This window comes from Cryptomeria japonica, chromosome 11, assembly GCF_030272615.1.
Source record: "Cryptomeria japonica chromosome 11, Sugi_1.0, whole genome shotgun sequence".
Taxonomy (NCBI): Eukaryota; Viridiplantae; Streptophyta; class Pinopsida; order Cupressales; family Cupressaceae; genus Cryptomeria; species Cryptomeria japonica.
In genome coordinates, this window is record NC_081415.1 from 349,034,096 (window position 1) to 349,058,880 (window position 24,785).

Consider the following 24,785-nt stretch of genomic DNA (forward strand, 5'->3'; position numbering starts at 1 on the left):
GGGGAACTAATGTCCAAGTGTTATTTTTCTCAATTTGTTCTAATTCTTCTTCCATAGCTTTAATCCAAAATTTATCTTCACATGCCTCATTAACAGATGATGGTTCTATTTGAGAAATAAGACATACCTCTTCATTTTCCAATCTTCCTCTTGTCATAACTCCATTAAATTTATTTCTAACTATCTGATCTTCAGAATGATTCAATCTTACATATCGGGGTGTCTTAGTTTGCTGTTGTTCTTCAATTACTATGGAATCCTCAGATGGTACCCGGGGTAACTAGATCTTCATTTTGTACCGGTGGATTTGGTGTAGGTTCATTTGTCACAATTTCTGTTGCCGGTTCAGAGTCTATATACCTTGAAGTTCCTCTGAATTGTTCATCAATCTTTATATTTGTACTCTCAACAGTTTTCTGCAATCTGTTGTTAAAACATCCATATGCCTTGCTCTTAGATGAATAACCAAGAAATATTCCTTCATCACTTCTAGGATCAAATTTGCCAGTATACTTATCTCTTCTGATATAACATTTACTTCCAAAAATTCTGAAATACTTAAGAGTAGGAGCATTACCAAACCATAGTTCATGAGGGGTCTTACCGGTTCACCTTTGATGTGAACTTTGTTGAATGTATATACCGCTGTGCTGACTGCTTCTCTCCAATACACATGTGGTAAATTTGCTTCTGATAACATACTTCTTGCTGCATCCAAGATAGTTCTATTTTTCCTTTCAACAACTCCATTTTGCTGTTGTGTCCGAGGTGCTGATAGCTGTCTTCTGATTCCATTCACTTCACAGAATGTATTAAAGTCCTTAGATGTGAATTCTCCTCCTTGATTTGATCTTAAGCATTTGATTTTCTTACCGGTTTCATTTTCAACCATTGCTTTGAACAGTTTAAACTTTCCAAGAGCTTCTGATTTTTCTCTAAGAAAGGTAACCCAACACATTCTAGAATAGTCATCAATGATTAGCTTGAAATACCTATCACCTTGTAAGCTTTTAGTTCTAGCTAGACCACATAAAGCATTTGATTTTCTTACCGGTTTCATTTTCAACCATTGCTTTGAATAGTTTAAACTTTCCAAGAGCTTCTAATTTTTCTCTAAGAAAGGTAACCCAACACATTCTAGAATAGTCATCAATGATTAGCTTGAAATACCTATCACCTTGTAAGCTTTTACTTCTAGCTGGACCACATAAATCAGTGTGAATCAAATCAAGAGCATTAATGGATTTTTCTGGAATACTTTTGAAACTAGCTCTAACTTGTTTTCCAAATTGACATTCCTTACATATTGTATTCTGAGGTTTGACAATTTTAGGTAGATCTCTAACTGCCTTAGTAGTACTGATCTTCACCATGCAATCAAAGTTTACATGATAGAGTCTCTTATGCCATAACCAACTTTCATCTTTATGTGCAATCAAGCATGTCTTTTCACTGTTATTCAAATGATAGATATTACCTCTAGTCTGATTACCGGTTGCAATTTCCAAACTAGTTCTATTCATGATTTTGCATTTTCCATTTTTAAATTGTAACTAAAATCTTTTCTCAACTAATTGACCAACACTTAAAAGATTATGCTTTAATCCTTCAACATAGTAGACATTGTCAGTGTTATGCTTACCATCAAGAGATATTGTACCCTTACCTTTGATTGAATAGACTTTGTCATCTCCAAATCTTACTAAACCTCCATTGTATTCTTGAAAGTTCAAGAATTTACCTTTGTATCCTGTCATATGATGTGAGCATCTTGAGTCAATGATCCATTCATCCTTTACTTCAAGTTTAGCTGCTAGGGCTTGTTCTACCGGTTGAGCAGTAGGTGCCGGTTGATCTTTTGTTATAGCAACAAAAACCCATCCATTGTCAGTCGGATCCTCATCAGAATCATCAGTCACACCTTCATCAACAATGTAATAATATTTGTCTTTGTTCTTCTTAAATCTGTATCTCTGATATTCAGTATTAGGCTTGTATGTCCTTCTAGCTTCTTCTCTCAATCTAGCATGTCTATCAGGGTATCTCAAAGCCATATGACCAATCTTATTGTAGTTAAAACATTTAAAGGGTGCTTTACCTTCATACTTACTTCCAATTGGACCTTTAGGCATTTTCCTTGCAAATAGTTCTTCAAGTTCTTCATTTTCTTTCCTGCTTTCTTTAAGTTCTCTTGCATAAAAGGCTTTCCAATCAGATTTGTCAAATGATGGAGCAGATGATGTTGATGCTTTAAAGGCTAAATCTGTCTTTATAGTAGCAACATGACCAAATTCTGCAACTTCAAAAGTTGAAAGTTTCCCAATCAATGTATCCCTAGTTTTGTAATTTTGACTGTGGAATCTCCTTCATTCAGTGTTTCCAAATGATCCCAAATAGCTTTAGAAGTAGACCTATCTGATAATCCCATGATTTGTTGATCTGATAATGCACTCAAAAGTGCTTCTCTTTCTTTACAATCATTTTCCTCATCTTTAGCCAAGGTAATTGGACTGGGCTGACCAGGTACATAAGCAGTGTAACCTTTCTTTGTAACTTCCCAAACGTCTTTACCAATGTAATTTAGATGTGTCTCCATTCTGATCTTCCATATGCCATAGTTGGTTCCATCAAGTTTAGGACTGTCCTTCCTGAAATAATTAGTAGATATTGGATCTCCTCAAGTTGTTAAACTTCTGCAAAAGAGGACTAAGCTCTGATACCAATTGTTAGGTCCTGGAGACAACTGAGAGGGGGGGGGTGAATCAGTTGTGAAATAAATTCATACCAAAAACAACTTAACCAACTTAATGCTTAATACCGGTAAACCAGTTAAGTATGTTGGTAGACAGTTTTAACAGTTAATTGCTATACCGGTAAAGATTAATGCATGAAACATAAACACAAAGTCATCCACAACACGTAACACCAATATTTGTACGTGGAAACCCTGTAAGGGGAAAAAGAATGGTGGGAAACCTTACCCACAATCAGATGATACTACTGCAGATAGTAAGTGTACATAAATGGGGTCTGCACATGTAGAAAGGCCAACAGCCTAGAGCTCATTGCTCAATCACAAAATGGGAGTCACACTGACTACAGTTGGATGGTTAAATCCCATAAGAATGTACTGCACAAAATATCATCTTCATATGCTGGATTCAGTACTGGTGTAATGCTGATATGATTTCATAAAAACCTAGCTTCACCTTCAAATGATGTCTTCGTGTATAGCTTTGTTTAATCTCGCATATACCTTCACACAATTCTTTTTCACATTCCACACTCGATCTTACAAATATGATCTTACATTTATACCATAACCTAAGACCAATTTTAGTAGGTCGGCTCTACAAGATATTACAATAAAACATTTTACAAAAAATATAATATCTGATGCAACAACCGATTAAACATGTCGGCTTAATGCATTTACAACAATAATTAATCATTTCCATAGTGTGCCATGCTGATCTGGAAAAGATAAACCTGCCGGTGTAACCCTAGGTAACCCTGGACCTATTTGTCGGTAAAAGCAAATATGCAAATATGAACATACCAATGATCAAAACTCTAGGACAAGATGTCCAAATGATGTCTTCGACATCACCAAGTGTCTTCCACATCATTCTGAGTGCTGATGATCATTAAATCCTACCAGTGAACTATATAGCAGTAACTGTGCAATAGTTACTTGCTTACCAGTGAATACTGCTGGATCTCCAAAGTGCTAGTGTTTTAGTAGGTGTTGACATCAATGACAAAACCATGCCAAAATACCAACATTCTTTACCAGTCCTTAAACCCTTCTTAAACCCTAGCAAAAATACAGCAGAAATCATAAACATGATTTTCGATAACCAAAACATGATGCGGTTCTGGTTAGATACATATTACAATGATAAAAGTTCACATTCCAAACCGTAACACTTCAATCATCACCAATCTCCAGATAAAATCAAAACATTCCACGTTTACCGGTTAAGGTCCTAATTCCCAATTCACTGTCTATACCGGCAAGGCATTTCTAGCGGACCAAAAAGATTTAGATGACAAAATACAACATAGTAATTATTAGTTACAACAGTCAATGACAACACAAATAACTGATCAAAGTCATCCAATCATGTAATCTCAATCTCTTCATCACAATATCATCACAAATAGTCCTTTACAGATTCAGTCACCATTTTTTATTTGCATCAGTTATGCCAATCATGGCAATAGATATGGGGGTGTTTTGGTAATGATGGGGGGTTTTTGTCTTCCCTCCCACTGTAGGGTTGACTTTTTTTTAGTTCATGTCACCTAGTAATTTGGTCTACTTCTTTCTAGATGTTGGGTTTATTGTTGTAATTGGATACTAGGGATTTTAGAAATCTTTGCTTTGTATTATAAAAATCATGATATAGCAATGTATTATGCTTTTTCATATTAATAAAAACTATCTCTATTATTGACCAAAAAAATATTAAAATACATTAATACGAGTTGTAGACACCTAAAAATGTCTCATCAAGCATTGCTAATTATTCTTATTAATTAAATAATTATTTAATTATTTAATTAATCTACTTAATTCTTCTGAACTAACCTAATCACCATTACTCATTTTATTACCAATTATCCAATTTCTATCTATTCTTTTATTAATCAATTCATCATCAAACCCCTTTCTCAAATATTAAATATTTAATTAATTACGATTAATTCCCTTAATTAAATAATCTTTATTATTTAATTGATTCAATTTCTACTGTTTAAATAATTTCATTTAAATTATTTAAATTAATTAACTTATTCCTACAAATCCCCAAATTTGAATTTCAAATAATTCAATCTAATTTCATTTCTCTCGAATTCACAATTCCCCAAATGTGGATTTCAATTAATTTCATCTAATTCCAAATCATCAAATTCACATTTCAGTAAATTTAATGTGCATTTCAACATTGGAAAGTCCAAATTCAAATCCAAATTGAAAATGAAAATGAAATTCAATTTCAAAATCCTACAACACATGTTGAAATCACAACAGATTGATCAAATCCGTTGACTAATTAGTTAACTCGGTTAATTCCTCAATCACCCCTTTTCACTCCAAATCACCTTTTCTGACTGATCAATCAATCCACTTATCTCTCCAATCAATTCAGTCTTCTATTCAATCAACTCAATCAACTAACTAATCAATTGAGTCATCTAGCCAATCAATCTAGTTGACTACTCAATCAAATGACTGAACAAGTCAATCAATCTGAGTTAACAAATCAATCAACTATGTTAACTGATCAATCTAAATCAGTTCACTCCCAATCAAGACTGGAGTTCAAAATCCCCCCCCCCCATCTGTGTTGAAAGTTTATAAATACAACACCATTTTCACAAATCAAACTAGATCACACTCTTCAAAGCAATTGCCAATCTATGCAGTAATTTTAGTGCAATACTTGACAACCACCCACACAATTTCGGAGAAGAACAATGGAAGCACAAATTAGAAATAGGGAGTTTTATTTAGTTTAAATCTTTCATTTCTTTCAATTTGATGTTCTATTTCCTTAAGTTTGATTATATTTGATTAGTTAAAGATTCGTGATCATCTTTACCCCCTAATCAGATTTAATTTTATGATATCAAGCATGAAACAATTGGTGAACCCGACGTGAATTTGACCTCGGATTCTATTTTTTCATGATTTGCAGGTGTCATACATAACAAAAAAATGGAGTACACACTTGCATACACAGTAATTCACAATTGCAAATATTAATGCACAATTGCTATCATTTTAATTCGCATTTGATGTCATATTGATGAGCAATTGATTTAACTAATGTGCAATTAGAGGCTTGACCCAAAATTCCAATTTTGTTTGTCGTTTTGGATTTAATTTCATTTATGAGATTAACCCATCAAAATATTCCAATTCTAGAAAAAATATTTTCATGTGTAAAATGTCTCTAATCTAATCTCAAGAAGGGTAATTTTCAAGATTTCAGGTGCCACAAGGAGAAAACAACACAAGAGACAACAAAAAGCATATCAAGAAAGCAAAAATCGGCCTCTGTGTTTTGTCTAAATTAAATTTTCAAGTTCAGTAACTGATGCACAATTGCTCTGTTAGAAATTAACAATTGCTTTGTCAGATTTCACAAATGCCTAGATATCAATTCACAATTGCCCTTATATCAGTTTGCAATTGCTCAGTAGTTGTTTCGCAATTGCTGGGAAAAATCAAAATGTTTCTGTTCTACTTTCTTTGGGTTTTCTGTCAGTAATTAGTTCTATTTGGTAAACAAAGAGGTTGAATCTGTAACCAACTTAATCCAACTTTGAAAAGTCATAACTTTTCAATCCGAACTTGAAACTGCAAACCGCTTACACTGTTGGAAATATCTCCAAGAGCTCTAGTTCCAATCCTTTTTGGACGTGCCTAGGGAAATGTCCATAAAGGATCGGTCAAAGTTTCGATGGCTAAAAATGCTCCGAAGACCTCCAAAAATGTCATTTACTAACATGTAGAAAATACCAAAAATTATATTTTCGATATTTTTGAAATTAGTTTATGATCATTTAATGTTCTGGTTTTTCTTCAATCTTTGTCATTAAAGTGTTCTATATCCATAGATAGAGAAACCAAACCTGTAACCGAAGAAAAGTATTAGGCTGGAGAGCCGACCATGTGCTAACAATTCTTGTGTTTTCTTGTAGGGATAGCTAGACTCAGTTTAGCTAATTTTTCTTTTCGTGCTCTTAAAAAGAACATCACAAATCTCATCATTGCTATGTTGGTTAAAATAAACCCCATGTATTTTGGAGAAACATCTCCAATAGTCTAGAAAACGTTGCAATGAAGGTTTAAAAAGAACCCTTGTTCTTCATGTCTTCAAGGTGATAGGTATATGCTCTCCCCTTTTCTGGGTGATCAAAAAGCTCGACCCACCTTTTCATGCTTTATTTCATTTTTTGCATTAGGATAAAACCCTTAGAAGACCTACCTCCCGAGTAGCCCATAAGGCAAAGTGAGAGGGAACGACCTAAGTGGCAATGACTAAAGCCAAGTAATCCAAGCCACTATAAATAAATGCGTATGTGATGAAAATAATATGTGACGAGTGTTACATGCTGTCACAACAATGTCACTAATACATTTAGTCTATAATTTCAATGGAGGTTTCCGATGGAGAAGGTATATTGTGACCAAATTTGATTTTTTTAAAGAAATGCACGAATTCGTCAGAATTCTGACGATAATTTCACATTTGGTTTCGACAGAGAAGGCATTAGCAATGAAATTTGTTTTTTTTTTCAAATAACTTCCCACGTTTGTCAAAATCGCAATGACAATGGGCATTATACTTAAAAAAAAGAAAAAGAGGGCAAGTCATTTGTGCATTTGCAATCTCACGCAGGCTTCCACGTCGAGCTCAACCCCTGGAAAGATCAAATGAAAAACTCACCATTCGAGGTAGAATCTTCACCTTCATTTTAGATTTGCATGATATGAGGAATTTTTGAATCTTCACCTTCATTCATTGAATCTTCAAATTTGCATAATATTTGCATGAGGAATTTTGGATTTACATAATTTATGGAATTGCTTGGGTAGAATCTTCACCATTTGAGGTAGCTGAATCTTCACCTTCATTCATTGATTTGCATATATGAGGAATTGCTTGCGTCCCACCCATTTCTTGAGCTATCCACTGCATTTCACAACTACTCGTGCTTTGCCATTCCTAGGTCAACATCATCGGAAGTCTTTTAATGTTTCCCCTATGTCTCGTTTGTCGATTTTCAATCTTCCCCTTTCACCATCATGAATTCTATATGCCCCAGAGGGAAATCGACCTCTCTTTCTCTTTTCTCTCTCTCCCACACTGCACCTACCATGGCACTAAGACATATACACAACGAAGAACGAGCTAACCAGTTCTAGGGAGGTATCTAGCAGAGGAAGCAGATATGCCTAGGTCTGAGAGAATACTATAAAGCATCTAATTTAAAGAGACTTGATTATTACAGTCATGATCAAACGCAACATGCATATTTCCAAAGAATTAGTTTCATGAAGATGTATCTAGGCCTAGAAGACAAAAAAAGTAGCTATAAGTTACAACAGTCAAAAACACAAGTATATATACCTATGAATAAGAATTAAAAGGATTAAATGATAGTCTAAGTCAGATTTTATAGTGAAATGAAGTGCATTTTATCACAATAGTCTTATCAATGAAAATGGTTGTCATTCATCATTAACTTCAAATAAAATGATGACATCATCACCATGCTAGATCACATTTAAAATAGTTTCAGATGGGAGTCACAGTTATTTTAACTATCAAAGTACACATTCATGAAGTATTAAATAGAATAGCCAAGACAGAGGTCCTCGTGATAGGAATACAAGAAGTTCATTGTATGTGTAAACAGTCATTAGGATTACAACAAACACATTTTCATTTACAGTCAAAGATCACAATGATAATGAAGACCTACACAGTCCTAGAGGAAGTAAAGGGACAACCCATGCTTGTTATTTGGATTCAATATTAACATCAATGAGTACCATAGCATTAGTGAGAGAAAAAACAATGATCACCCCATACCCAAAACATGGTGATCTTGCAAGCTAAGGATTAGAACAAAGATGGAAATACACTGCACAATTAATTCTACAAGAGCCTTCATCATCATTGAAAATACAAGATAGAGTTTCAGACCAATTCTTCTGTTCAATTATCCTAAAGTGTTTTGAGACTGCTCTCTTTCCTGTTTGATAGTGAACATCCGTTTTACTATTTATCTCTATTCTTACATTTGGTTTGAGTCTTTTATGTATATAATTTGACAATGATTTTATCATTTTGACTATGTTTCCATTGAAAATGATGGGCCATTTTTATTTCTTTTGAAATATTTAATCTATAATAAATATTATCAAACACAGTAGCTAGTGATGGCTCTTTTTTACTGTGTTTGCCTATATGTTTCCCTCTTACCAGCCAAATATATAGTCTCTCTACTTGAGGATTCTTCATGACTTATCTCACTATCAAAATCAACTTTTGGGTTTTCTCTTCATTGTATTAAGGTTCATGATTTTAGTTGTTCTATGATTTCTACCATAATTTGATCTATCTTATTGTGTATAGAGTACTTGTTACTATTTTGTGGCTATCTCTTTTTTATAGGCTTTGTCCTAACTTTTTCTCTTTGGTTGGGTTGTCATTGAGATTTACATTTCAAATCTTTGCCCATGATCTCACTATTATTAATTTGGCTAGGACTATTATCACTTGTACTTTGGCATGTGTATTTGGTTCTTATTGTGTATTATCTTGTCAGGACTTCTTCAGGAGGATTTGTGTCTTCTCTTAACACTATCCTAGAAGATCTTTACTATATTTTCAATTAAACTTAGCTTTTTTTACTTCTTATTCCCTATTTTGTTGGTGTAGCTATATGTTTCTCACAATTCTTTTCCTCAGACCTATACATAAGGCTTGTCATTGTCATCTGTTGGCAGTGGGCCAGCGTCCCTCATGGGGATTCGTGACATGGTTTAACATCCTCCTGTGGATTCTATAAGTCTAGTGGTTGTATCGGGCATTGACAGGTCAATCTTTTGGTGCAACAACAACCCTAGCTTGTAACAAGTGGTATCAGAGATTGGTCATAGGTTCGAATCACGAAGGTCGTGACAAGTGACGCTGGGAGGGGGATTGTTGGCAGTGGGCCAACATCCCTCATGGGGATTCATGACATGGTCTAACAACCTCCTATGGATTATATAAGTCTAGTGGTTGTATCGGGCATTGACAGGTCGATCTTTTGGTGCAACGACAACCCTAGCTTGTAACATCATCTACATACCTCAGTTACACTATGCTCTCAGACTTAGGCATATTTGTGTTTCCTTGCACATTTACAAATGTGCGTGAGAGTCATCTTGAGCCAGTTTTAGGGTGGTATCTAGCAGAGGGAGATTCATAACATTACAGTTTGTGTTAATATGTTCCATACATATATGTAAATAAAAAATTGACAAATATACCTCAATTTTGAGATGCTTTAATGTTTCTAGAACATGTTAGTGTATGCTTTCATCATGGAAAAACATAATGTAGTTGATCATAACTGATGTAACAAAGTTGTATCTTTGAATACCTTGTTCCTTGATTATAGATCTATGCTCAATTGATTTGAATTGCTTGATTGAAAAATTGGTAGACGTGGGTTGGAGTTTATAGGATCTTGAAATGAGAAATATACTTGTATCTATATGGAGCTTGCACCTTTTCAAATTGAACTTTTGGAAAAGTCCAAATTTGGAGAGGAAATTCCTACTATTTGTGAATCCAATCTTTCAAATTTTAGGTCCAATTTCCATGAATAAGGGTTCCCAAGACCCTAGTCCTATAAAATTAAGCCATGAGGAACATCATGAATAAGGGAATAAACCAAATTTATGGAAACATTCTGAAACCTAAGTACAATTAGGCATAAATAAGGCACAACCACTAAAGTGAGTCCAAACCTAGTGTATATTTATAAAGAGATACAACTTATGATGCAATATTTAGCCCCCTCTTAGCAAGAGTATGAAATTATGCTCATGTACTCTTGGGAAAATATGGAGAAACCAAATATTATTTCACCAAGATATTGAAGAGTCAAGATGACTACAAGTTTGGAAAGGTGGTATCTCCCAAGACTTATGATATTGTCAATCTACAATATTGAGATAAAAGGGAAGTACAAAGTGAGTAATATGAGTAACATTGGTAACACACATGGAGCATGCAAAATACAAAGTTATGACATTTAGAACTAGTAAGATTCATATATTCTCACTCGGAACCATATTAAAAAGACAAGGCATAGATCTAGGACTAGTAAGATCCTTATATAGTTACTAGGAGTCATGTCAGAGACACATAAAAGTGTGATACCCAAGTTAGTAAGATCCTCTAATACTTAGTCATAGATCACATTCTAACAACAAATAAAAGGTCATATCTTGGTAACCTAACTAGTCCATGAGTAGTAGCTCAAAATGTTATTAAAGCTAGGATAGGTTACGAGCCCCAAGAATCTATAATGTGTCTTATAATGGGTGTTGAAAATAATCCACACTCAAGACAACAATGGAATGGTAAGAAAGGGAGCAATAGCTCAATGGTAGAGAAATTTATTAACAAATAGAATGCCTTAAGTTGGATTCCTAGCTATTTTATGAGTATTAGCTTATACTTTTCATGCATAAATAACATCTACTCCCACCTCTACCATAGATCCAACTTCCACCATTTCTCCTTCCACAACCTCTAGTCACCTTCATGTACCAAAGCCACTAGTGCCACACCTTTAGTACTTACATCCTTCACTTATCATCCACCATATGGCCTATTTATCAATTGTATTTCTTCTACGTGTAAAAGCCATATGCACAAGGTGGAATGACAATTGGTAGATGTAAAAGCCATATTACACAACCTTTGCTAAAATCCTTTCTGCCAATGCCAAAATGTGAGGTTTGTAACAGGATGCGACATCCATCAAAGCATAATAGAGATGAGATTTCTAACAAGATGGCAGATCAAACAATGTAGGAAAGCATCAATTAAAAATAAATACAAGATTGCAATTTATAGAGTTAACTTCATTTTGTCTTTTTGTGGCATTGAATTTCATAGTGTTTTAAAGAAGATATCATAGTTTTTCCAAAAAATGTCAAAACCCTGCCTAGTGTTTACCGAGAGGAGTAAATAATATATAGTTTGGTCTCCCATGCATATAAATTCACCCAAATGTGTGGGAAGACCTTTGTTCATGCTATGTATCATATTATGTTGTGTGCAGGTCTCCAAATTAGATTTGGTACGTGTTTGGCCATGATGACAGTCTGATATCTCTATGTATCAGACATTTTTTTAAAAATATAATGATTTAAGCTTTAAGAGGTCCCATTTGAAGTAATTAATTGAAGAGAGTTAAATCAAAGGCTCTTAGATCAAAATTTCTTGGATAGAACCTCTCTACTTCTAAATCATACTTGCAATGGAGTCTCCTTTGCATCTATAAAATGTTGATAAAAAACCAATTTTACATTAGCTTTTGGAGGGTCAAATTAATTCATTTAAAAGTTTAAAAAAAAAAGTATTTATTCCTTATTATAAGCTTTCCAAATAGTATAACTTTTGATATATTGAATTTCATTAATATATTTTTATTTTATATCTTATGAATGTAGGTTTTTCACCGAACATGAACTTCTTTGTTCAATACATTGGGAAAAATAGTAAACTAATTCAAAAAAATTCTGAAAAATATTTATGCACTAGGTATTGGTGTTTGCTTTCTAACAAAAAAAAGAAAATTGAATTTTGATACACATAGAACAAGTTATGTGTTCAAACGTACACCTATATCCAAATTATAATTAGTCGAACTTCAAAACTTAATAAAATAAAAAATATTCAACATAACACTATCAAACCAAATTCATGCCCTGGGTATTGATGTTATAAACCAAAATTCAAAAGAATTAATTTTTTATCATTTATAGAAAAAAATTATGCATTTCGGGATACACATCACTCTTAAAAAATGTTGTTTGTTGTAAACAACTACTTTTTGAGGGAGATGGAAAAATCAATAAAATTTTATTCAAACAAATTTGCAAAAAATATATTTAGAATCTACAAACAAGATGTTAAAAACCACTAGTTTATATCATCTTCAAATTCTTAACGGTTTAAAAGTTATAGGTGTGAGAAAGTGAAGGTTTTTTTCAAAATATTCATCTAAGTGTCAAAGTTGGTCAAAAGTGGGAACCAGTATTGTGAGTTCACCCAGTGGTTGATGATAGAGAGAGGGGTGAGGGGACCCTATGCAACCTTCAGAAGGGTTTTTGGATCAAAACCAAATGAAATAGATTAAATTTCTATGGCTGTCCTAAGGGTATTAATTGTCACAGTCATACTTCTACTAGTGATATTGTTTTTGTTTTGACAGAGTTGTGTTTGTAAACCCAAGTGTGGGCATGTAATGGAGTCATGAGATGTCTTAAGACTACATCAATAATTAACAACAACATAGTGTGTAGGAACCTAAAATATGGAAGGACTACATATTGGAAGGCGTGTGTGATGATGCCATGAAAGGTCTGATATCTCTATGTATCAGACTGAGAAAACTAGTGAAAGACAAAAAAAATGCATTGAGAAGGCAAAAGGTTGTTGCCTAATGTTTGGTGTTGAAGTGATGTGTGGGGAACTTACCAAGTCAAATACCTTGTTGTAGTTTCAAAGGGTGGAAAAAGAATAAGCATTTTATTTACCGTCCTAATAGACCATCCATCATAACAATGATTACCAATGATGTGTGCGTTGCAAACAAAGTTCTAGAGGAAGGCTCTTTATATTGTAATACCAAGTCAGTGTTCATAGACCTTGTGTAGGGTCCTCCAAGCCTAGAGTAAGGAGTTCAAAGCCTAGATACATTGATTTGGCCTTGTGGCCATCAATGAGTGTTGACCCAATAGGAGAAGTCTTTAGACTGACAATCAACCACCATTGGCCCTGTTGTTCACCAAAAGTGATAACCCAAGACACCTATAAATCTATCTATGAGATAGCCAATCTCAATCAATGAAACACTTCAGGGTTGGGACAACATAACATAAGATCCTAATGATCCTCCTGCACTTTAGGTTCTGCTAGACCTAGGGGGGGACACCCTTTTGATGCATTGAATACAACAATCACAAACATAAGACTGCATCAACAATGAGCAGACAAACCATTCCACAAGCTCACCAAATTAGGTAACATGTACAGATGGGCTGGATCTTATACAAATAATAGGTGAAATAGAGCTTTGGAAGGATAGAACATTAACCCCTAACATAAAGGGAAATAGATTTATCTTTTAAAATGTATATCTGAGACCATTCCCAAATCTATCAAAGACTAGTGCCTTGTTCATTGGGTAGCAGAGTCACTCACAGAAATACAAATATGAATCATAGATGCAAGTTTGTTTTCCTTAAACAAGATATTCATGCATCAATACCTTATATTAATGCACTATTTGATTCATTCACAAATTCATCAGATCTGGATACATATTTCATTATTTATGACTGACTATAGAATTTAAACTCTTCATTGAAGAATGCCTACAAACAATCATACAATCTCCTTGAGATGACAAATTTCATCCTCCTTGAGGATTGAATTCATAATAATGAAAAAACATATCACAGAGACAACCTTGTGGGAAATTACTCTTGCCTGACACAAGTAAGACCTGCAATTAAAACCATATTTACAACAGTGCACTGCAATCTCTATACCCTGAAACCAAACAGAAGCATTTACAAACTTGGGTCAAGATCTTCAGAAAATGGAAGCCATCAAATCTGGAGCATTTTCCAAATTTCTGGAACCCTTACAACTGAGAAGAATTTGGAATAAAAGGGAGAGGGAAGAGAATCAAATCTACAACTGAAAATTGCCAAGTGTCTCCCCTCTAACTGAATTTTGTTCCTGTGGAAACTGCCCCCAAAATATCCCACATTTGTCAAAATTAACCTCATAATTAGATTCCTCACTCCGAGAGCTTTCCGGCGATATATAATACTTTATATTTTGGCCAAAATTTAGACCCTGGGCGAATTAATTCCCATTTGTGCTCAGTCATTTAAATATTTCGAATTTTAATATAGTCAGAACTATATCATTTATTCATTTTAATTTTGATTTTTGCCTCCATTTGTGCTTTGACGCCTTGCCACGTGGTGGCCTCTGATTGGTCGATGGGGTTGATCGGACGCCACCTGGGATGACACCTCATCACCGCCACGTCATCTGCTTTGTCACTACCACTTGGCCGCCACGTCATCGCCACTGGACTGCCACCTGTGCGCCAACTGTGTGCCACCTCACCGGGACCTGCCTGTTGGACTGCCACCTATCACGACACGTGGACGGCTCTTGTTCACTTTCGCTATTTCGCAGGGTGTAACTCGCGTGCATCTTCCCTTCGCGAAATAGCGCGCACCATCAATCCATCTCGAACTTGCTCACTCGTTAACCCGACCTTTTCTGCAAAATTTTGCCTGTCTGCCTCGAGAAGCGTGCCCACGTGGGGTCGACCTGGTCGCCATCCAATCAACTCCTCCATCGCCTCAGGATCCGTGCTCATGCGTGGGCCCACCTTGGGCGCCCATAGGCACCATCTATCAAAAGCCTTTATGGCTTATACATTATATTACTGTGCGTTCTTTCTTATAAACATCAAAATAGTGCACTTCCCAGCCAATGTGGGATAATGCATTATGCCTGGGACTGCGATTTTGAAGCAATTTCTGAGTGCTTTCATGGCAATTTCTTTGCATTTGCTTGGAATTCGATGGCCTTTGCTTCATACCAAACACAAAGAGACTGCTACCAAGGTTGAATTTGTATTTTCCATATACATTAATTTGCATTAAACTTCTTTCCCCATCCACCACGTCATGGAGAAGGCTGCCCTGTGCATTTGTTTAAAAGTTTTTCATGCTGCTGTAGCTGCTACCAAAAGGAGACTACACGAGGAGCTGCATTCATTTTAGAGTTATCTAAAGCTTCCTTCAATAACCACATTGCTTGCTGTTCCTTATCCACCATGCAGGGGAAGACTTGGGAAGAACGTGGATTTGATTTACACCTACCAATGTGTATTTTCTGTTTCAAATTCTACTTTGTTGCTTCAAACTTTCCAACGCACCATGTGAGCACTGGAGATGTGCCTTCAACCTGCCAATGTGCATTGATTGGAGTTTGTTGTTGCTGCTATAGATGCTACCTCCCAACCAGCACTCTTCTACACTCCACGCTGCCTGTTTCATTTCATTTTTTGCTCAAATGGTAACCCACAGGGAGGGCTGCCATTATATTTGCTTTTAAAGGCACAAAATTGCATAGTTTAAACTCTTATTCTCTTTCAATTATCACTCCATCTGCCACTAGGAGGATTGGTGCAATACACATATCAATTGGCATTTGCTTGAGGGTTTCTAAATGCATTATTAACAACTTTACATTGTCCACTTTGCTGAAAATTTTCTTTAAACCATCGCCCTCCATATCATGGCTGGGAACTGGCAAAGGTTGTGGAATTAAATTTACACCAATGAGATTTTTTGTTAGAGTTCCATTTGACATATATTCGTATACCAATATTTGTTCTCGCTGCTCAGTACAAAAAACCACTGAGCCTTGCTGAGCTCTTTTGGTAGCTACCATTTCATCTTCTGGTAACATTGCGTTTTTTTTTTTAACAATGTCGCTGAACACTTATCCCAAACTCCACAAATCGCTGCTTTTCAATGATATAAATGTCATTCCTTCATAGTTAAATCATATAAACATATGATTGCAAAAAATAACAATTAAACTTTGCCTGAAAAAATGCACGAAGTGGCAAGCTAGGTCGGGCCCCAAAGTGGGGCCGACTAAAAAAAATTTCGTTTTCATGCAACTGACCCCTGGAATGCTTCACGGACCTCAAACATACCTCCGAAAATGATCGGCATCGTTTTCGGATCATTAATCCGCATTTTACAACCTTCAGGCAATTACGCCACAATTTTCGCATTTAATCGCGAAGACGTAATTTTCAAACCTGTCAAAACACCTTTCTGGAGCTCGCCATCTGATAGGCATGTACTTTGATATACAAGGATGACATCTACCAAACGGTTTCTCAAGACGAGTCCCGAGCGAAGAGATATTAATTTCCGAAAACGGCCAACTGGCTTTGTCGACACTGCGGACCTGATGAAGTCAATGTTCTGGCAACACATGATGCCTTTCTCAAAAATATCAAACGACCTCCGTGGGTCCTCAAATTTGAAACATAGGTACCTTAAAGTACATATTAAATCTTTGAATTCTCAGTTCGATCACCAGACTGACAGGATGCAAATGGTGCACTCACCAAAACGGCTACATTAACTGATATAACACTGGAGTGCGGATAACTGAATTTTATGGCAAAATGAGCTCTTTTGAAAACCGATCAAACGGATTGGTAGAGCCTTGAAATTTGAAACGTAGCTCATCATTTATACCAAAATTAGCCCGGAACAAACATTCTGACATGATGCTCACCAGGACATTTTTACACTTGTGCAAACATCACAAACTACAAACGGATTCGGCTTTGAAAACTGAGCAAATGGATTCATTAAGACTTGAAAATTTGTGAGCTCACTCACATTTATGCGTAGAATTGAATCCACTTTAAATTTCTTCATGAAAATCAACAGGGAAAAAGATGTAATCGCTCAAAGAAGGCTACTCCATAAAATTTGCACTTGTGCCTAGAATGCACTTTCAGCTCACCCCTCGAAATGGGTACCTAGTAAACTTATCCAAACTGAATTCTAAAAGTTGCACATCATTGCATAGGCCAAATGAAAGGTGTGGGACATGAATCCCGAGCCTTACCCTCTGAAAATCAACCGGCTCCATTTTACCCCCTTGCTAACTAGGCCATTCAAACTGACTTATTTTAATCATTTGGAAATGCAGGGCAAAATTTTGAAATGGGCCTATAAACTTGACTCAGTTTTAAATACTCCCAATAGGCCCAAGGCCACACCAACACCGTTGTGACACCAAGGTTTGTGTATACTGGTGTAAGGGCTACTCTTAGGACATTTCATTACCATTACATATACACACCTAGTTGGGTTTCCAAAGACAACTTGTTTGAGTAGGCAGTATCACTGGTAAACTTGTGATTATCACAATTGGTACCCTTAGGACAGTCATTAGTATTTAGTCTATGGCACTTTTTTATGGTTTCTAAATGCTTCTATGGAGTGTGCAGGGGTCCCACACATCTCTTCCAACATTCCATCCAAGGCACTTCACTCTCACCTATCTTATATTCCACTTTCTCTATGCTGGTATCCCAGAGGTCCGATACATGCTGTTAACATTGCTTTGATAACTCCAAATTCATATCTAAGCTCATCCTAAGGTAACATGTTCATAGTCAATCAATAAGCTTTCTCTATGTGATTTCAAGTAAGATATTGATCTATATAGTTACTTTTGTGATTGATTTGAGGGATACATCCATTATCAAACCTTATGAAAATTTTGTTCCATATCCTAGATTTATTTTGTTTTAATTCTCAGTGAGTAATTTTCAATAGTAATAAAGTGGTATATATCCTTATATTTCAATGACAAAAGATCAGTTATTTGAATAAATACATATAAACATAAAACATATTTTTAAAATCTTATCTATTACAATTAAATATATTTAACGATACCATGTTATACATATCCCCATTTATATAATGAGCAATAAAGACTTCTTTATAGTATTATATATTCATTATAGCTGATAATGCTTACCAAAAAAAAGAAAGATAAGAGTTTATATGTTGAACCGTTCTTAAATAGATATGGTTGTAAATTGCTTTGATATATTATATATAACAAATTGCTATAACCGGATTTTTGTGCTATACTCTTGGATCCGATACTCATGATTTTGGATTTTAGATAGCATGCATGCCTCGCTAGATTACTTTGGACTATAGGTGTAGATTAATTGTGGTTTATGCTAAAAGAATTCAAACAATTTTACATAGTTTATGGGTAACTTCACTTAAGAAACTCATGTCTCATCTCAATTATGTTCAATTACATTGTCAATTTGAAGATTTGGTCAAGTTTGAGGTAGGAACTCAAATTCCTCCTTTGTTTTTCAATTGAATTGATTTAAGTTTGTTGCAAATGAATTATTGAGTGAATTAAAGTATTCTTCCAATTTAAATCTCTCCATTTGGATGATTATATGATTTGTATGAACCAAATTTGGAAATTACGAGTATATATGAGGTTATGCTATTCAATTCTATTTTCGATGTTAAAATGACAAATCGAGGGAGTATTGTATTGTTGAGTTGATTAGAATAAAAAGGCTATTCTTGTATTTTCATTTTATGCACTTTGAAATTTCAAGATTTTTGAGGTCCATCAATTAAGGGTGTTTGTCTTGGTCCCATAGACTATTTAGTCTCGTGGACATCATTAAAATCCTTCATTCATTCATTAATAAATGGTAATTGGCCTCGTGACTGGTTTTTGGTCCAAACTTGGGAATTATTGAAAAGTGGTATTTGATGATTTTGAGATGATATTCTATTATGGAATCATGATAACATAAATGTGGATTTTGATAAGGGATCAATTGGGATCCATTCTCTTGGTGTTGTACCCAATTGAGTATGTCTTGCTTATGTATGAAAATGACATTTTGCAATTGAGACAATTTGTTGTATTTGAGATGTGTTGCATTTAGATATGGCATGAACTTAGTCCTAAAGTGAGTCTAGGGAGTGGCTCCCACTCGTGTCCCTTGTCTAAAAGTGGTACGCTTGGCATTCATGTTTGGGGAGTTTTGTAATCAAGTGATAACATAACAATAGACTTGGGTTAAAAAAAATAACAAGATAATTGTAATCAAGTGATCGTTGTTCTCATCTATATGAGAGAATGCTTGGTTCCATATGGTGCATCCCCATGAGCACATATGATGAAAGGCATGCCCGCACATGGAGCGTTGGGATTTGTTGGAAGAGACATGCCTGCTCATGAAGCACAAGGATTGTACGATCATCCTTGTCATCCATATGAGAGAATTCTTGGTTCCATATGGTGCATCCCCATGACCACATATGATGACACTTCCTCCATGGCACTCTAGAATCTAATTCCTTGTGTAGTTTTAAAGTAGTGACCCTATGTGGATTCATGACTTGGTATCATCCTTCTCTATTGAAGTTGCACTATATTGTTCCATTACTTGTGTCATGTATGCATCGTGTATGGAATGTTTGAGCTTATCATCCCCCTTGTATACTTTGATTAACTATTTGGAACTATCTCCACAAGAACGATGGGGTGGACCTAAGGGTTCCACGTGATCAAGTGGCATTGTAAACCATTATTGGGGACCGATGGACTCAATTTGTGATCACCTCGGAGGGCACTTCCACCTCCCTCAACACATGTTCTTTCTCTTTCATCTACTCTTGCAAGTTGTAATTCAAATGTATATTGAAATAAGCATTGTAATCATTGATGGTATGTATATTAAACACTCCAAGTGGAGATTGATGTAATTGAACATAATTGATATGGTTTATGCTAACTTCACTTAAGTATATTATGGGCCCATATCCCATAGGTCCCAAGATCAATTTCATAACTAGAAAATAAGATATCTAAAGTTGAAATTTTTTAGGAGTAAACATGTGGACATGTTGAACTATACAAGGGGAGAGATGACCTTTAAAATTTTATTTTTTTATACCAAAATTTAAATTCAAATACCCTAGTTACTTAAACAAAAGAAAGGTTGGAACTATTTTATATCAATTTTTTTGTGGGTGGTCATAATGCATTTCTGTTTTCTTTTAAGATGCTAGAAACATTATTTTTAGTACTATCTTTACCTATTGTACTTTGCTATTGGACTTGATCAACCCAATAACCTTGTACATGTGATTTATTTTATTAAAGAGGATATTCATGTAGTCTGGAATGCATGATTATCATCTTTGAATATATGTTGAATATACAATAAAAAGTGACTACTTAGTATGAGATATATACATGTCATTCAATAGGTATATGTCATGTATTGACATAGGATGACACTTTATATGAGATTATCAATTTGGGATATAATTATAAGAAATATATATATATATATATATATATATATATATATACATACATATATATATACATATATACACACATATATATATATATATACATATATATATATATACATATATATATAGATATAGATATATGTATATATAGATATATATATACATATATATATATATATATACATATATATATATATATATACATATATATATATACATATATCTATATATACATATATCTATATATACATATATCTATATATATATACATATATATATATATATATACATATATATATATATATACATAGTAGATAAATTCATTTCATGTATATATATAGTAGATAAGTTTTGGTATCTCCCAAGAACAACTAACTTAGATATGGAAGATAAAGTCATTTCATCTCCCTAATTGGCTTTAAAGGCTCTTGTATTTGGGTTAGCCAATTCTCTATCAGCACCATTTTTAATAGGTTTACTAGTACTTAGTGGTTCATACAGTCCTCTTAGGAGTTGAACCATCTCAACCATGGTGTGCCTGATCATATTAGCTTGAAACCAGTGTGCCTCATATTATCTTGAAACCTATGCCCCCTATTGGTAGCTGATGGGGATAGAAAATCATTTGCTATACATATCAATGAGGTGTGCTTTACGTCTAGATAATAATAATTTTTTTAAAAAATAAATCACCACCAGAATTACGACAAAGACTAAAATTTGCACCAACGATGGAATCATCGGACCAACAACATTCTCGTCGGTGCAAAGTTTCTAGCTGCCATCGCAATTTTGATGCCAACTAAACAAACATCTGACACAGATGATGTATGTCTAATGATACTTCCTTGTCGGATGATCATCGATGCATATTACTGGACCAAAGACCAAACTGTTGGATCAACAACATTCTCATCGGTGCAAAGTTTCAGGCTTTCGTCGAAATTCTGATGCAAACTAAACAAACATCCGATGAAGATGCTGTATGTCTAACGACTTTTTTGACCGGAAGAGCGATCATGCCCACCATCGGTAGAGTCCATGGTGTCATCGTAATTCTAACATTCAAAGGCATTGTCGGAAAGTCCCACAATAAGTTTTCGACGACTTCTTTTGTTGGCAATCCGACAAAAAGTAGTCGCACTTTTGACGATCGGCCGCTGGAAATTAGCCCCAAATGTACTAGTGTGTTATGCCTCCCTCAGTGCCTATACGATACATTAAAACCTGTAGTGTAACCTCTATAGACTGAGAGACCTCCCTTAACAGATTGTAAAAGGTTGCTAATTGTGACCACTCAAATGAAACCCTTTCTAAACACCTTATAAATTAGAAGCCCAACTGAGTCAGTAACTAGACACTTTTATTATCACATTGCAAGGGTGTGGAATAATATGCCCCCAAGACACTCACCATATATCTCCTAGGATAACGGGCCAATTGAGGAGCAATCTTGTTTGGTTCAATTTTTGGAAAAAGGCAAAAAAGTGGGTGCACCCTAGGGTGTGACAAGGTTGTTTGAGTTGACATAGTATCAAGATGTGGGCTATGGTAATACTTGTGACCTTTTGACCTTAGGAGAGTCTTCTTTATGTGCTATCGATTGACCAAAATCTTATCGAAAATAAAATGTGGTCTTGGAAAAGATCTCAACATATACAAGGATTTGAAAAAGTTCTCTTCTCTTAGTTTAGAATTGTTTTCTTTGCTTTTCTATGGTGTCTATGCAAAATCAACATTAGCAAGATCAAACACCCTCAACAAAATTAAGTTTCAACATCAACATCAAATCAAAATCAAACATTGCAACATTATAGAAATGGAGAAACCATCTTACATGTTATGATCTTAGGTCCAAACCAATCAAGCAAACATCATGGACTGACGTTATGCATTTTGTAGGGAAGGTGAAGATTTCATCCCTTCTATTCCTATTTCACCATCATCCATAGAACTTTTGGCTCAACAAATAAAGAATTTACAACAACAAATGAGAGACATGACTAGTCCTAACAAACATAGGGATTGGTTAGAAAAAATGATGAGAGAAGCGATAATCAAAAGAGAATTAGTATCCTTCCAACATTCCTTCTATTGTGAGACCATTCAAACATGCCAACCTTGATTCTCCAACAAAATTGCTCCTACTTCAGTTCAACCAAAATTAGAGTCATGTCAACCTTCTCTTTCTTTCAACCCAACATATCAATCATACCAATCACATCAACCCAACATTCAAACCCCTTTCAAGAAAAATCAAATCCCATTCAACCAAAGTCTGAATCAATCATATCTATCCATCATTTCATCATCCCCTAAAGTCACACAAGACCAATCCACACCATCTCTATGTTAGGACCCAAAGGCAACTAAGAGGTCGGGGGGTGAATCGGTTGTCTAATAATTTCAGCCCAAATATAACTTAATCAAACTTGATACTTAATACCGGTAAACCAAACTTAATGTCGGTTAACAGATTAACAGTTAATATCAATACCAGTGAAACTTAATGCATGAAATAGAAAGAGAAATGACATCCACAACACATAACACAGAGATTTTAACGTGGAAACCCTGTAAGGGGAAAACCCACAGTGGGAAACCTTACCCACAATCAGATGATACTACTGCAGATGGTATGTGTCTACATATGGGGTCTTCACATGCAGAAAGGCTAGCTGCCTAGAGCTCACTGCTCAATTACAAAATAGGAGTCACATTGACTACAATTGGATGATTAAATCCAATGATAATGTACTTCTCAAAGTAGCATCTCCAATGCTGGATTCAGTACCGGTTAAGCTGTGATTATCTCCTTCTCTATGGTCTACTCACATGATCTTAAATATTCACATATACCATGTTATAATGCCATAACCATATACCTTCTACTTATTACTTTTCTTACTTCCTTCCTTCCTTACATTATCTCACAAATGAGATCTTACATATATACCAAAACCTAAGACCAAATGTGTAGGTCAGATCACTAAGAATATTATAATAAAATCAATTACAACAAGTCAAGATGTGATGCATCATGTTGGCTCAACAATAATACCAATTGATTTAACCATCTCCATAACATGTTGTGCTGATCTAGAATAGATAACACATGTCGGTCCATAACCTAGACCAATTTTCCGGTAACAACAAATATGTCAATCTGATTAGACCAATAACCAAATCACCAAAACCAAGTGTCCAAACCATGTCTTCGACATAACCAAGTGATCTCCAAATGATAACAAGTCATCCTCAGTGTCGGTGAGCAATATAACCTGCCGGTGAACCAAATACCGGTGACTGTGCATAAGTCACTGAACTTGCCGGTGAACATAACCAAAGATCTTCAGAAGGATAAGTCTTGACATCAATGAAAAAACCAATGCAACATATCCATAATACAAACAATCTCCCCCTTTGGCATTGACGGCAACACAAGATGGAAAAACCATCTAAGTGCCAAAGCAGAAATGCCAAAAACCAAAAACCAAAAACCAACAATCTCCCAAATAGATATGAAAATAAATGCAGAGAGTATTTATCTCTCCCCCAATGAATAATCTCTCCCCAAAGGATAATGTTTGTTTTTCTATAGATATCTCTCCCCCTTTGACATCAAATGCCAAATCAATACAAATACCAAATACAACCAGTTCATAGAACCAATTACAAATACCAACTACTCCCCTTGAGAAGTATCTCTCCTCCATCAAAGCTGAAAAAAGGTTTCTCTGTAAATTCTGCTGGTTTGATGCCAACCATTAATTGTCTAAGTCTCTACCGGTGAGGTTATAACCCCAAGGTGATCTCTGAGATATTCAAAAGTTTCCTTAGGCAAAGGCTTAGTAAAGATGTCTGCAGTCTGCTCTTTAGTATTCACATAAACCAGTCCCACTTCTTTTGCTTCAACATTCTCTTTTAGAAAATTGTATTTGATAGAAACATGTTTAGTTTTAGAGTGAAATACAGGATTCTTAGATATATCAATTGCTACTGAATTATCACAATAGATGATTAT